We start from the raw sequence: 14877 nt of genomic DNA, 5'->3' as shown, positions 1-14877 counted from the left end.
GCAATTTTACATCTTATTGCTTGCTTAACTGGACATTACGACTAGATAGAAATTTGCTGTCTTCCGCTATGATCAGCGTTTGGAAAATATCAAAAGATCAAATCTCGCCTATGAGCATAATCTCATTTGATTATCGTAAACAAAAATCAACCAGCAAACAACAGCAGATGATATTCCAGACTGTGATACCAACCGGTGAACACTCGTGTTTATTTCAGTTACCATGGAGACATAATTTGTGATTAGCCCCGGTCCCTTTCAAATTGTATCATTATTTATGAATGGCCTTATATTTGAAATGACGTTTCACATTCATCTAGTGATGTCCGATTTTCATTCGAATAATCGTTTAATCGATTAACGAACCGAAAAGTAAACTATTTATAATCGGTTAGATCATGCCGATATAAGCATTAACATCTCCACAGGATCATCACCGATCGTTTCAAACATGTCCTGCACTCTCATTGGTGGAAAAATGGCAGCACAGCGAACAAAAAATAATCGATTAGTTGTTAATCGAATAATTAAAAAATGGGACACCTCTGATTTTGGTGTGATTGTTTTGATAAAAATAAGCGCAAAATTTCATCTCTTCCGAGGGGGCAGAAAAATCACAAAATTACCTTGAATACGGGGGGTTCTCATTGGATGAAAGGGACCGTGAAAGAAGACACTAAAATAGAAAGTTTTTCTTCCGACAGTTTCATCTTAGCATTCATCTTTGGTGATACCGTAGCTCTGGTATCATGCTAACAAAACTCACCAGCTGCGATTCTCACCAAACTGTGGTGAGTTTGAGCTTCAAAATTTTTGCTGAACATGAAACTTCCATCACTGCTGGCAGCAATAACTTCGTGTCTGCCAACTGTGAAGAGTAAAGAGAGATAGCAAACTATGCTATCTCTTTCTAAGAAAACGACGTACGACGGAATCATTTTTGTGTCGAGTCAACTCGTAGCTACAATTTTACATGTTGTGGATAGTCTCGCAATATCAAAGAAGCCTGTAAAATCAATATCGTGCTTGTTATTTTATTTCAATATCACGCGTGATATTGGGAGCCCTTGAGAGCAAAAAAAAATCATTTGAATGAGGATTATACCATCACTGGTTCTGAATAACAAGACCTATCGTATCTCACTCTAAAAAATAACTAACCACTAATGCCATTTAATACTAAGGGCTTGCTTAAGGGGAAGCTCACCGGCCCAAAAAAAAAAAAAAATATTTTCGGTACGTTTTTATTTTTCTAAAAATATTGGGAAAAATTATCAAAAATCCAAGAAAATCAGTTTTTTTTTATCTAGTTCGTTTATTTGGAAGGCTCAATCGCGTTAGCTTTACGGAGCCGATAATTCATTGTTCACTGTGTGTAACAAAATTCACTTAATTCTATGTCTAGTAGGAGTTGGGCCGATTACTCGCGGCTTACTCGAGGTTAGAAGGGTACATTTTCGAAGGATAGGATCAGGGGAGGAGCTTGGGGTAGGGTTTCGTTGTCTCATCAGAGCGTTGTCGCCAGTATGAACGGTAGTGCTGTTCTAGCTTCGTCCGGAGTTCGACCGGCTATGGTGGGTGACCAGTGGGCGACGATGAGACTCATCGAGACGGGGGGACAAGACAAACAAAAACTAATAAAGAGAGACAAAAGACAAAAGGAATTAAATTCTTATACTAGACATTTGAAGAAAAACATAAACGGACTGCATATAGCAGAGATCACGGGTTGCCAACACGTCTCTGATAGGAACATAGGGTTGTCTTCCTTGGGCCTCGAGGGTATTCAAAAGTCGCTCTCTGGCGGCGTCATTATCCGTACATTGCCAAACTGCGTGTTCGATGTCATCGTAACCGTTTCCACACCGACAGATGTTGCTGTCCACGAGGTTTATTCTATTGAGATGAGCATCTAGCGAGTAGTGGTTGGACATAAGTCTACTCATCACGCGAATGAAGTCACGACTTAAGCCCAAGCCTTTAAACCACGCTCTCGAAGAAACATTAGGAATAATTGAATGTAACCACCGTCCAAGATTTCCAGTGTCCCAATCGGTTTGCCAACTCGAAAAGGTACTCTGACGCACTAAATGGTAAAATTCATCGTGTGAAATTTGCCTGTCATACAATTCGCCTTCCTGCGCGCCCACCTTTGCGAGAGAGTCCGCCTTCTCATTGCCTGGGATTGAGCAATGTGAGGGGACCCATACAAAGGTAATCATATATGATCTTTCGACCAGCACACACATCTGCTCCCTTACCTTTGAAAGGAAATAAGATGAGTGCCTACCTTGTTTCATCGACCGAATAGCCTCAATCGAACTGAGACTATCCGAGAAGATGAAGTAATGGTCTGTGGACATATTGGAAATCATCCCCAATGCGAAGTTGATTGCTGCCAGCTCAGCAACAAAAACGGAACAAGGTTCCTGAAGTTTGCGGAAGGCGCTAGAGTTTTCATTGAAGACACCGAAGCCAGTGGATCCATTGAGACGGGACCCGTCTGTAAAATATCTTTTCATGCAATTGACTTGTTGGTACTTTTCAGTAAAAATACGTGGGATAATAATAGGTCGAAGTTGATCGGGAATCCCATGAGTTGCTTGTTTCATGGTCAGATCATATTCAATTGAGGAACTGCGATTGGTGAAGTGAACACGGTCTGGAGTATAACAAGGAAGACACATATCTGATGATATGTAGTGGTGGTAGATTCTCATAAATCGAGATTGTGTGTTCAACCCAAGAATTTCTTCAAAATTAGCAATTATAAGTGTGTTCGTCACTCCGCATTTGATTAGTATTCTGAGAGAGAGCTCCCAGAAACGGTTCTGGAGGGGTGTTACTCCTGCCAGAACCTCGAGACTCGTGTTATGCGTTGAGTGCATACAGCCTAGAGCAATACGCAGACAACGATATTGAATTCGTTCCAATTTTATTAGGTGACTTTTTCTTGCCGAGAGAAAGCAGAAAGAGCCGTACTCTAGAACAGAGAGAATAGTTGTTTTATAAAGCGTTATGAGGTCTCCCGGATGGGCACCCCACCATGTGCCGCAAATTGAACGGAGAAAGTTGATCCTCTGCTGACATTTTTGCTTCAAATACGTAATATGGGCATTCCAAGTGCACTTTGAATCAAACCAGACCCCAAGGTACTTGAAAGACAATGATTGAGTAATGTTTCTGCCCAAAAGATTAAGATGCATTTGGGCTGGGTACCGCTTTCGAGTAAACACTACCAGTTCAGTTTTCTGCGGCGAGAATTCGATCCCTAGATTCATAGCCCAAGAAGACAAGTTATCTAAGGAATTTTGCAATGGTCCTTGCAAGTCCACGGCATGTGGACCTCTTACGGAAACCACACCGTCATCGGCAAGTTGTCTTAGCGTGCATTGTTCTGCCAAACAGTTGTCGATATCTTTGACATAAAAGTTATAAAGAAGAGGGCTGAGACATGAGCCTTGGGGCAGGCCCATGTAACTAATTCTGGAAGTTGTCAGTTTTCCAAGAGAAAAGTTCATTTGCTTTTCTGACAACAAATTGTACAAGAAATTATTTAAAATTCCAGAAAGTCCACATCTGTGCAGATTGTCTGACAGAATTTCAATGGAAACTGAATCAAAAGCCCCCTTAATGTCCAAGAATACTGAAGCCAATTGCTCCTTGTGCGCAAAGGCCAGTTGAATATCTGTGGAAAGCAGCGCTAGACAATCGTTTGTTCCTTTGCTCTTGCGGAACCCAAACTGTGTATTTGATAGCAAGTTATTTGATTCGACCCAGTGATCGAGTCTCCGAAGGATCATTTTCTCCAACAATTTCCTAATGCACGAAAGCATAGCAATCGGACGGTATGAGTTATGGTCAGACGCTGATTTGCCAGGTTTTTTAATGGCTATTACTTTGACCTGTCTCCATTCAGGCGGTACAATGTTGTTTTCTAGCAAGGAATTGAATAAATCTAGCAAGCGTCTTTTAGCGATATCTGGGAGATTTTTCAGAAGAAGAAAATCAGTTTCTTCCTTAGATTTTTGTCAAAAATTACATGCAAAAAAAAATTTCTATCCCATCATGAAAAAAAATTGGACTCTCAGAAAAACCGAAAAGTTGATGTTTTGTGGTTTTTTGAGTCCAACTTTATGCCATAATGACTTATAAAACATGTTTTTGCACGTGAACTTTCTTTAAAAAATTAGAAAAAATGTGATTTTTTTAGATTTTTGATACTTTTTTTCAATATTTTTAGAAAAATCAAAACGTAATTATTTTTTTCGAAGCGGTGAACTTCCCCTTAAGTCGATATCTCGACTATATAGAAGGTTGCTGTCAACACGACCTATTGTATAGTTATAGTACAGTTATAGATTCTCACACCAGGCCCGGCGAGTATACGATTTGACTTATAATTACTTGCTTTAACTTGTGAAGCTTCATGTGCGATAATTCATTAGCTAGATAATTTCCTGCAGATGATAGATTAATAGCTCCGCTAGAGAACGACAGTGTGAAAATTGAACAGAAGTTGAAATTGAGCGAAGGGCCATTAATGCGACAATACTAATCAAATGCAGACTCCTTTATCTAGCTCACATGATAGGTCCAATGTATTTCCTCAAATCCACACGCTAAAGAGCGCCCGTTTGACTTGCTCATATAGTGTCTGCGGCTGTGGAATAGTTCTAGCGACGTTTCTCACTGGCTTTAGGTCACGTTACCAAAAGCAATTCCATTACTTTTCGCAAATATTTAAATTTTTGACTGCTGAGCAGCTGAATGCGATTAGACCTTCTCCGATTAACAAGAAGTTTGCATAATTGTTTGTTTTGGACAATCTCTCACATTTGTGCAAACATTCTGCCATTAATAATTTTGCTAAACATTTCAAACTTACTGTTCAATGTGTATCAATAAATCATCTAATAAACTTTCCAAATATCGTTAAAGACAAAGTTGTACGGAAACAATGGAGTTTATCTAATGCATGGTAAAAATAGTAATAAGTTTTTTAAACAACACGTAATGTTCCTTTTCATTGAAAATCTTTTGAAAAATGCTTTTTTTTTGTAAAATTTACAAATTAATTGTCAAGTTTATTTGAGTCCCAGGATTTGAAATTCTTATTTGTGTTCGAAATCTTGTAAAATTATGTATATCTTAATTGTAACAGTAACATTGCACACGAATCAAAACATTCCCTTTATAAAACTCTAAGAAATCACTTTAAAATATTATCATTCCCTCAAACTGTTACCAACAATTCACGTAATGCTTTTGGTATTCTTTAAAGAATTTGCTTGGTTCACTCTCCAGAATCACCTTAGCATTCTTCTCAGAGATGCCTTAGAAATCATCCCAAAACTGTTTTGTTTTTTAAGCCAGAATTATCCATTATATAAATCAATTCTCTTCAGTATTTCCTAAATCAGGGTGGCAACTGAACCGCAAAAATCGGGAGTTCCGGGAATTAACTGGGAATTGTAAGCATCCGGGAAAATCCAGCAATTTGATTGGAATCATTCTTTTTTTGTATACCTAAAAAATCGAATTCTATGAATATAAATTATAAGTCCGATTAGTGTTTCCTATGTTATTAGTGACATCCCGGGTACTGAAATTCACTTTTCCCGATTCCCAGGTATCTGTTCCAATTTCAAATTTAGAAGGATTTTTGGGTGAAAGTTACAAAAATATCCCAGCAGAGTCAAAAGAGGAAACTTCTAAGGAGAAAGTTTGAAGAAAATTTCAAACGAACCTGAAGAGTTCCAGGAGATGTCCGAATGTTGCTCAAATATTTCATTTAGAATTTTGAATATATCTTCCAGCTCCAAATTCTTTACTTTTTCATACTATGGGATACTAAAAAGTAAGTGTGAGGTCTCAAAATATCAGCAATGTCCCAGAATTTACGATAAAATTCAAATTTAAGAACATGACAATTGTGCAAAATGATACCAGTGAGAATCATAAACAATTTCTAAGCCTCAGACAACTTTTTAAATTTGCAATCTTGAAAGTTTTAAAATGTCCACTGTCCGGCATTTTGAATATGTTTGTTAATTTTAGAACCTTGAATACTTTTCATGTCTGTCACAGAATCTTCCAAATTCCTCCATGGATGTTTTTTTTAGAAGATTTTTCAGAAATTGAGAACTCACACATCTCATTGTTATACTTTGCTCTATCTCACTGTTACACTTTTCAGAAATGTCTAGTCCCACAGTTTCCTTGGAAAATTTATAATTTTTGGATTAACGTCACTATTTCTTCGGAATTTTTCTCTGAAAATTTTTGAAATTTTCTCCAGGGTATCATTCCAAAATGTCTTCAGAGTAACTTTCAGGATTTCCCTGATTTCCTCCAGCAAACGCGTGAAATTCACTCTACAATTGACTTTAGTGGGAATCTGCTTCAATATCTCTCCATAATTATGTTTGAAATTAATTTGAAATATTCTTCAGAAATCTCTTGGTTTGCCCATGCCCTTTTGAATTTAGAAAGCATTCACCCAGAATTAACTTCAGAATTGCAAGGGAACTTTTCTGAGGATTCCTTTTTTTTTATCTAGTTCGTTTATTTGGAAGGCTCAATCGGATGAGCTTTACGGAGCTGATAATTCATTGTTCATTGTTTGTTACAAAATTCATTTATCTCTATGTCTAGTAGAAGTTTAGCCAAGAGGATTTCTTTGAAAATCATCTCAAAATTTCTTTAAGAGAATCTCTTGAAATTTTCTTGGAATACACTTGAAACTAAAGCCTTTGAATACCCTTGGAAACTTTTTCAAAATATCCTGGTTCGATACTGCGAATATTGTTGAAAATACCGTAAGACAGGGTGACATTGGGCCAAAATTGATTTTTTTTTATACTGATGCAAATATCTTGAATATACAGAAAATGATGATATGTTCCTTGAACTTCTGGAGTAAAGTGTAGATAACATTAACCAGTATTTTTTTTAAATAGTGCTGTAAAGGTAAGTGTCATAAATTGTAGCAAAAATACGTTTTTAAAAATGTCTAAGGTAAGATATTTCAATAAAATTAATGTTTTGGCCCAATGCATTGGGCTTATGTAGTGTTTGACATTGCATTGTCACCCCACATACAATTTTACATTGATCTATTTTTTTTATTTTATTTTAGTAAAATGATTTTCAATCAACCGTTTCCATGACAGTCGTAAATATAACATTGATGAATATATTGGCATGCTTAAAAGTGTTTTCGTTGCTAAAATGTGAATGTTGTAAGATAGTGAACAAATTTTTTTGATTTTTTGGCACATTGTCACCCCCACTTATGGTATGCTCAAAATTCCCTGTGTATTCAACTATTTGAAGCGCTTTCGGAAACTCTCTTTAAAATTCTATGAAAGCTCTTTGGGATTAGGTTTAAACTAGCTTGAAACTTTGCAACTAGGGAAAATGGCTCTAATGTTGGCCTATGGATCTAAGATTGGGCCCATCGCTAAAAATATGCTATTTATCAATTTTATCTAGATGAACGCGTCATTGCCCAAGTAACAATTCAGTAACCATTTAGCATCCACTCTGATTTATGATGGTTTTATAACGGCAACGAACAATCCATTTAGTTTAAATACAGCATTTTAAGGTGTAAAACATTCCTGCTTAGTAATTAAGCTTTTTGCTGTTTTAAAAACCTTTTATAGTCTGGCAAGAAAGTCAAAAACTGTTTGTTTTAAAAATAAATTTAAAACAGTTCTCAATTCCTCCTTAAAACTGTTCTGTAATTCAAACATAAACGTCATTAGCAATTGTTTATTAATGTCATGATGAAATACTTTATAAACGTGTTCTATCATTATAAAAGCAACCATAAAACAATAAGGTTTTGCATTAGAGAAAAAAGCATTTATTGTAGCCTTTTTAAAGTGGATCATTAACTCCCCAATTACTCTGTTTACAAATTGAGCTTAAAAGATGGTTCCTCATAGTTAATAAATGCCAAATTTATGACAAAGAAATCTCGAAGGATAGACGAAGTAGGATGAAAAAATCAAGTCAATTTCAGATAAATTTACTTCTTTAGAAGAACCAGCACACCACCAACGACTGACCATCTGTCGGAGAAGAGTAAAGTGAGCGGGGCCCTCGAACTCATAAAACATTGTCTAAAGTTAAAAAACATACCAGCCTTTTCCAGATCTTATAAACCCCCGAAATAACAACCGACAGCAAACCACTGAAACTGGTTTCCGATCCATAGCAGCGATTTTATTCGGCGAAAGACTCTTCGAAAATATAATTCAAGCGTACAGCCCTGCATCCGGAAGAAGGGGATCTTTTTCGGGAACGATTGCGCTTCCAGCTGTTCGAAATGCGAAATGTTGTAAAACAGTTTCGCAAACTATCTGAGTAACTGCTCCCAATCCATCGGGAGAAAATCGCCTGGAAGAATACTGGATCTCACAGCGCAACTATCGAAAGATAAACAAACTTTGACGTTTAACTTTTTGCAGGCAGCTTTGCTTCCATAAATGCTGTCATAAATCTGAACGGGCTAGGATCAAGCAAAATGGCTTTAGATAAATACAATTCAGCCTGCAAGTTTTCTTCATAAAAGCCATTTTAAACCCGTATTAATTTGTTAAGGAATTCTTGAAAGCAAAACAACTTTTTCACAAATGGCCCATGAAAATCAACTTTTATGCCACCGCCATGTTACAATTAGTTTGCTTGTTTTTTAAAATCTTCGATTTTCAATCAATATTTCCCTAGATATAACTATATTTTGGTAAATTTAGCAATGAGCAAACATTTAAATGCGAAAATAATAAAAAAAAAATCTCGGCCAAGCTCGATCTGAAGAATATATATATTTTTTTTAATGTTGAATAATTAGTCAAATCGACGTTTAACGAGGGTGGACTTAATTTTTTCGATGTTTTCACGTACAGTTCACATAAAATTTAATATGGCACTTAAAACTAGGCCACTTAATGAGAATTATTGTAATAAATTTGGATATTCAACAAGATTGTTATATCATCAGTTTCTATTTTAATTATTTTGATAAGATCGGATTCATAAATCCTTTTCTATCTTGATTGATGCTTTCCTAGTGGATTCAGCATGCGGCTAGGGGAAATGGCTCGGAAAGGGTTTTTATTGTTGTTTAGCCTTGACCAGGGTTTTATGAATGTTGTTTTATAGTTGCTTTGTAGTATTTCATAAAACTTAAAATGTTACTTGGGTGGGACGGTACTTATGGATATTTTTGGTCGCTATTGAAAATTTAGTCTGAATTTATGTATGGGCCCAAATTAGGGGCATTTAGGCCGACATTACATCCATTCCCCCTATATAGCAATATTCAGAATAAGATTCCTTTGTAGTTTTTATCGATGCGGAAGCTCTCCTCAGATTTTTTCTCTTTGAAATATTTGACTGATCGATTGATTTATTAGCATTTAAAATACTGTCAGCCGCAGGTCATTTTACAGGGTAGGCCCAAATAACTGACGCACTTTTTTGCTTCAGTGTAAAGTTCTTCTGGATTATGCGAGAGCTATCTAACACTAACACATGAAAGAGTGACTGATAAAAAAGTAAACAAACTACTGTGCGCTATATTACATTAACAGGAAGTGCCACAGTTAGAGATGGATTTCAAAAGAAAAAGGATTTTGTAGTTGCATTTGGAGGGTAAGCACCCTAACCAGATATTAGCTGAGACCAGGAAAGAAGGAATATGTCGCACATTAATCGACCGGACGTTGAGAAGATGGAGGACGGAGGAGACCATCGTTCCGAAGTTAAAACCTGGTCGTCCGTGCAGCGTACACACTAAACAGCTTGTACGGGTAGTACGAGAACGAATTCGACGAAATCCTTGTCGATCTTCATATAAACTCGCTCAGGATCTGTCGGTTTCCAGGAAAATTATCAGATCAGTTCTCAAAGACGATTTGGGATTGGTGCTGTACAAGAAAAGAAGAATTCATGGACTTTCAGAAGCTAACAAGAAGAACCGAATTTTCGCTGTCGTGAACTGCTTCGCCTTGATCGTGTTTTCGGACGACAAAAACTTCGTATTGCAGCAAACTTTCAACGCTCAAAACGACGATTCAGGATATCCCTTCTGCAATTCGCGGAGTTCAACGATTCCAAAATCATACTTCTGTCATGGTGTGGGGAGCGATTAATGCAGAAGGTAGTCTACCACTGCTTTTTATTGACAAAGGAGTGAAAATCAACGCGGCTTAGTATGTAAGAGAGGTTCTGGAATACCATTTGAAGAAGCATGTTTCAACGATGTTCGGTAACCACAAATGGGTATTCCAGCAGGATTCTGCCCCGTCCCATGGAGCAAAGATTACCCAAGCATGGTGCACCGCAAATTTGCAAGATTTCATTCCTAAGGAGTTATGGCCTGCTTCTCGCCAGATGCAAACCCTCTGGATTTCTCTATATGGGGAATCATGGAAGCACATTTTCGGGATCTTAAGCCAATGGGTATAGAAAAATTCAAGGCTACTATACAGAAGATATGGGATGAAATTACCGAAAATCAGGTGCGTGGCGCTTGTAATGCCTTTCCGAAGCGACTAAGGGCAATAGTTAAAGCAATAGGCGATAGAATCGAAAAGTAAATATGTAAATTTAAACTATAAAATGTAATAATGAAAATAGAAGAGAACCATTAAAACCATTTGTCTTTCCTTGGGAGATCCGATCCTTAATTCATGCGTCACTTATTTGGGCCTACCCTTTAGGCTTGGTGTCAAGATTGTAGGCATGCCATCGTTAAATTTGTCGTAGGTTCACTTCTCCGTATTCCCTTCGATCGCTGAAATTCCTTTTTTTTTATTATAGTCCCTTTAACACTCTTGGGTTATTCGTGACTTGTTCGGGATGAGATTTGAACTCGTGACTTTGGCGTGAGAGGTATGGATGCTAACCACTACGCCAGGGTCGCCCCACAAATTCCTTCTTGTTTGCTCTTGGAATTCTGGATTTCGCCATAAGTCCTCTGGTGTGACCTTTACCAAGTATACCACCAGAGATTACGGTGATCGTATTGCTGTTTCTGGTAGGTTGAGAAGTTTCAGTGGTCTATAGGATACCCAGTAGGTATGTTAATGTTCCGGAATGTAAATATGTATTTTCCAGGCACTTCGTATGAATTCAATGACTTGTACTTTAAAACAGTTTATTTCGCTGACAATACATTTATAACACTCTACATTAACACAATTATTCACTCTACAGACTATACATGTATTCTACAATACTACAGATTAAAATCGAACTGAGAGGTAATTGAATGTCTGATAGTTAGGTGGTTGGATATGGAATGACGATTATCTCAATGCAAGAAATACTTCAATATCCTTAGTATCAACTGTTCAGTGACTCCACGTACGACATAATCCAGTGGCATCGCCTTAACCTTAATATACCTGTGCACCTACTCTCAAAACATACACAATTAACAAAATATTGCTTCCAATGGATAGATTTCGAGTAAACTAGAAGATTAAGAGTATTTTTCAACCGATTCGAGTATGAATATGGCAATAAATCTGGTTTTGCAAGTTGGTGCACAGGTAAAAAGTGAGGTTACGTGACTCCACTGACATAATCTAAATGTGTAAAATTAAGTGCTCCCAGACTGGAAAGTTCGAAATTACGTTTGATTGAGCTGAATTTTGCGTTTATTATGATTCAACTTTATGTCAAAATTAACGCTCGTATATGTCAGTCTCAGAGCACCTAAATTTACATAAATTTTTCTAAGTGTGTATACTTGTATTTTCAATCTTATGCATTCTGCAATGTCCTCACTATCTCATACAGATCCAAGTAGTTTGGTAGCAATACTATGACAGAGTAACAAACTGTTATACAAATCTTGATGTGCAGTAAAGAGCAAAAAACGTAAACATTCTCCTTGAAATTTTCTTGAAATAACTTCTTCTCAAAATGCCTTTGGAATTCTCCGTAAAATCCCCTTAGAATTATTCTCCTGGGAGATGAACCGGTCTGGCTGAAAATCTTCATAATAAAGACAACCAACCAACTAACCAATTAATCTCCTGAAATTCTCTTCAAACGGAATTTGACTCTCTCACAAAAATCTTCTGGCCAATGCTAGATAATAGTGTTAAAATCCTCAAATGTTATCTAAATCCAAGATTAATTTTTTTGAAATCAGTCTTAAATCTTGAAAAGTTCAATAATGCAAAAAACAGGCACAGCCATAATACATTATCTTCAAAAAATTCTTAATCCAAGATCTGAAATGTCATTCCGTTGATCTTATTGTTTTCTAAAACAATTTCTAAGTTCAATCTTACTAAGAATTACCTAGGAATTCAATTCAGAACTTCCTTTATTCTCCCCCTGAAATTCCTTGGAATGTATCTGATTAGAACTCCATAAACTACGTAGATCGATTTTAAAGCATGGGGAAATTCATTCACTCGCGCGAGCACCACAGAAACAAAATATCCATCCTCATCTACACACAGATTGCCGAACGATTGTAAATTCTTCCAATCAAGTGACTCTGCAGGTAGACTCGGAACTGACAGCTGTAGAAGGAATGAAGGATAAACTGAAAGGCAGCCGAACAATTTTCTCTACCGAGGTAAAAACTGAACGCTAACGATGTAAATAGCCGAGCGAGATATATTTTTTGGCTCAGTGATCAAAGTATTTCCGTGACGCTTACGTTTATGTGTTACAATATAATAATTTTCCCCATTTTAATACCACTTTAAATGTGCCAATGTATATTTAAAGCTAGAAAATAAAAAGTGATTCTTTCTTCAAAATTCTCACTCAGCTCACTCAGCAGAATGCAATCGTAAAATGGTTCAGCATTCAAAAAATAATAAGTGAGGAATCATTCGCACTACTACACTCAAAATCATTCACGCTACGCTCAGCGGTCTTTTTTTTTTGCTCAATCGAATTAACTTTACAGAGCCGAGGATTCTTGTTCAATTTACAAAACATCTTAAAACTATCGTCAAAAGGTACAACACAATAAACACTTTATCTTCCGCTATCCAAAAAGCCTCCTTCATCAGAATAGGAGCCCCTTCCAGTAGTTCCTTTGTATGGCAGTATTGCCAACGAGGGGCAAAGCGCATCCATTGCAGTAATGAATGCAAAACGTGGTCTTCACTCATACACTCATCACGAAACGGTTGCTTTCCAAAGTCGACGAGGCATCGACCAAAAGAACTGCTGTTGAAGAACAAATGCTCAGCGGTCTGTTTTGCTCAGTTCTGCGTTCATCGAAGAAAATAGAAGCAATGAGAATGCACAAGCTACTGCTCGTTTCTGATGTTGCATGCGTGTGAGTGAGTAGTAAATGGAAAATGAAACGATTTTTCCTATGCTTGCCGATTTTGAGAGGTTTTGAGAGGGGATGATGATCATTTGAACAATCAAAAAATATAACAGGGTCAATTTTCAACAATAGAATTTATTGTATTTTATAGTCACTTCATTGTGATTTCATGGTTGTTGTTTTTTTCTGAATGGACTGCACTATCTACCGCATTATTCGAGGGATACCTGTGTATCTGCAATGGGTTGAAGTCCACGAAAGGCTATTTTATACATAAATTTACACTCAGGTATTTTTTAATATGTACCGTGTAAAAAAAAACCTACCGAGATTTTGATTTTTCACATGCTTAAATGTTTTAAAAAAATCGGATTTTTATGCCATACGTAATTATAGCATGCTATGGTCCATATAGACATATTTAAAAAAGTTCTGTATTTACACCAAAAATTGTGATTTTTTTTAAAGTATGCCATTCGATTCGATTACCTATAGCTTGAATCGGATTATGTGATTGGAATCAAGTATCGTTGTCGAGAAATCGTTAAAAACGTACTGTGTAAATCGCAAAAAAACCGTGTAAAAAACCGCGTAAAAAAAACGGTGTAAAATAAGACTTCAGTGTACATGTTTTAGGAGAAAATAAATGTGTTATCGAAAAGTTGCTGTAATATATGCGTTTCAACTTGCCCCTTGGGGTAAGACACTTTCATGTTTATGTTTATATTATGTTATCCAACTTGCCCCGGTGTACCTTAGGGTTAACTACCCCATTTCCGGCGTATTAGCTTAGTCTTTCTTAATCTAGCGCAGTTTAGCACCAAACGAAATGTTATTATTACTGATGGCTTCCAAATTTATTTACCTTTCCGTAAGTACCGTAAGATTTGCTAAAGAGAATCCAATCGTTGAGATATTGTCAAAAATCGAACACTGCTTCTTGACGCCAAACTCGGCCTACGGATTCTAAACTCGGCCTAACGCATTGAAACGCCATTGAAAGGCCAATGGATTCACTTCAGCCTATCGGATAAAGATAAAATTGATTCGTTCGGAGCGCTTCTTTTGTTTTTGGGAATAATGGGTGCAAACTTTCATATCACGCGTTCTCATTGACTTCGTTCGGTAGCTTATTAACTAAAGTATCGTACCAAACGCATAATTGACTTGTTAACTCTGAAATCATGGATTTATTTGAAGTTTTTTGTTCGATAGGCCCAAAATGGGCGATTAGGCTGAAGTAGTTCTCTACCCTATTTAGATTCTTTTCCGACGAAACTGTGACTCAAATTAAAATGGGCGTACATTTGATTTTGGAAAGAAAACCGAAAGTGTTCCAAATACCAGATTAAACGGTCGACAACTAGAGATGCAAAACGAAAACGTTATGAAACGGACACATACTAGCTACTAATTACCCTGCTGCCATAAATAAACTTCCATGCGTCACATTTGTTTGAATTATTGATTTTCCATTTAATATCTGAACTCGAGTTATCCATCGAAAGCATTATAATTATACACGCACTGGCAGCGGATACTCCACGTGAACT

The 14877-nt window shown here is 36.8% G+C and overlaps 1 protein-coding gene across 1 annotated transcript in view; it reads left to right on the top strand.

Moving 5' to 3' along the window:
• LOC135706895 (TATA-binding protein-associated factor 172-like) overlaps nucleotides 1-14877 on the top strand; it is a 76891-nt gene that overhangs the window by 20937 nt on the left and 41077 nt on the right. The gene's annotated exons all lie outside the window — the stretch shown is intronic.

Source organism: Ochlerotatus camptorhynchus, unplaced genomic scaffold, assembly GCF_037179485.1.
Source record: "Ochlerotatus camptorhynchus isolate MF236.1 unplaced genomic scaffold, CSIRO-AGI_Acam_v1.1 ptg000294l, whole genome shotgun sequence".
In the NCBI taxonomy this organism is placed as follows: Eukaryota; Metazoa; Arthropoda; class Insecta; order Diptera; family Culicidae; genus Ochlerotatus; species Ochlerotatus camptorhynchus.
This window is presented reverse-complemented; position numbering and strand designations above follow the sequence as displayed.